The sequence below is a fragment of the Octodon degus genome, unplaced genomic scaffold (assembly GCF_000260255.1).
Source record: "Octodon degus isolate 3935 unplaced genomic scaffold, OctDeg1.0 scaffold00025, whole genome shotgun sequence".
NCBI lineage: Eukaryota > Metazoa > Chordata > Mammalia > Rodentia > Octodontidae > Octodon > Octodon degus.
Genome location: NW_004524601.1, coordinates 19658658 through 19660724, shown reverse-complemented (window position 1 = coordinate 19660724; position 2067 = coordinate 19658658). Strand labels below are relative to the sequence as shown.

General features: G+C 42.1%; 1 pseudogene; it reads left to right on the top strand.

Annotated features, from left to right (window-relative positions):
- The first annotated feature begins 1445 nt into the window (after positions 1 to 1445).
- Positions 1446 to 1763, top strand: LOC101565060 (annotated as a pseudogene).
- Positions 1764 to 2067: the final 304 nt, after the last annotated feature.

Genomic DNA, 2067 nt, shown 5'->3' with positions numbered 1-2067 from the left:
TAGGGAAGGGTCTACAGGGTGGTCAGCATCTCACTACTAGATCAGACTCATAGTGATCCGCCTGTTTACAGCCTCCCTAGAGCTGGGATTACAGGTGCACACCACCACACCCAGCCTCCATCGCTGTGTCAGCCTGCCCTAGGTTCGAGGCCGGCATGTCAGGCCCAGGGATCGAACCCCTGCCCCCTAAGCCTGCTTTCAGGTGCTTTAATCCACTGAGCTATTTGGCCGGCCCTCATCCTATTTCTTATCCCAACTCACAATTTAAAAATAATGTGTTTTGGTATATAATCGTCTAGATTTGTATAATTTTCTTTTGGAGCACGTATTTACTCAACTATAACTTTGAAGGTAAATAATACTAACTACTCATTAATTTGCTTTTCCAAATAAAATATATGATTGGTTGTCTTCCATGTTCTCAGCAGCTGCATTGTACACCTCTGTGTGCTGCTGTGGTCAGAATGAGTCCTTTAATTTTCATGTGCTACCATAATAATCTCTAAATTCATGTGCTGAAGACATTTGAAGATGGCACCTTTGGAAGGTAATCAGCAGTAGATAAGGCCATCAGAGCAGGGCCCTCACGATGGGACTCATGGCTGGATATGAGGGAGAAAAATCTGAGCTGACAAATACTTTTCTGTCCTGTGATGCGCTCCACGATGCTATGCTGTAGCAAGAGAGACCCTCACCAGTGTCCAAAAGATGCCAGTGAGGAGATCAACTTCTATTCTTTAAAAATTTACCGATCTTGAATTTTATTATAGCAACAGAAATCAGATGAAGACACGTGGATATATTTTAACAGATTCCTCTGGTAAATGTTTAGGTTAATTTACTTCAGTATTTAAAATGATACTCAAAATCCAAAGCAATTTAAAAAAAAAAAAAAAGGACCAGTGAGACAGCTCAGCGGTCTAAAGTGCCTGCTTAGGCAAGCTTAGGCAAAAGTGCAGGGTCAACGGTTCGACCCCAGCACCACATACTGTGCCAGCCCCACCCAGGGTGGGCTGAGCCAGCCACACACACACACACACAAATAAAACAAAAAACCCCCGAAGTATTCCATATGCATAGCACCCATATCCTCGTTACTAACTACCTTTTTCTGTTAAATACAAATATGGCTTCTCAGGAAAATGGATGAGAACAGGGTAGCACAAGAAGAGAGTGGGCCAGAGCCATCTTGCTGTGCCACAAACAAGGAATGTGTTCTAAAATGTCAAAAGGACAGACTCTGCAGTGCAAAAATCCTTATTTTCTAATTCTGGTACCATAGCTGATAGATAGATAGATAGATAGATAGATAGATAGATAGATAGATAGAATTCAGGGCATATGTCTTAATAAAATTATAGTGAAAATGTTTTATGTTAAGTAATGTTCAAGATAGTGGAAGTGCCTTCTCTTCCGGTCTCTTTGATCTCTGCAGCACAAGCGAGATGACAAAGGGAACGTCATCCTTTGGAAAGGGTCTTAATAAGACGCACACATTGTGCCGCCACTGTGGCTCTTAAGGCCTACCTCCTTCAGAAGTCGACTTGGGGCAAATGTGGCTATCCCGCCAAGCGCAAGACAAAGCATAACTGGAGTACAAAGGCCCAAAGGCGAAATGCCACCGGAACTGGTCGCAAGAGGCACCTAAAAATTGCGTATCACAGATTCAGACATGGATTCCGTGAAGGAACGACACCTAATTCCAAGAGAGCAGAAGTTGCAGCGTCCAGTTCATCTTGAGAATTGCAGCAGTCACTCAAAATAAATGCTTTGGTTTAAAAAAAAAAAAAAAAGAAATGTTCAGAAATATGATTTTAAGTAGAATTAGAACAATTACTCCATACTGATACAAAGCAAAGAAAGAAAGAAAGATTTTTCATGTTGTTTGTTTTTGATACAGGTCAGACTGGCCTTGAACTCATTATATATACCAGGCTAGCCATAAACCCAGAAAAATCTTCCTGCCTCAGCCTCCCGAGTACTGTACTGAGATTACAGGCTTAAGCTGTTTCTAGTACTATACTGGGATTACAGGCTTGCACCACCACGCCCAGCCTGAAAGCTGTT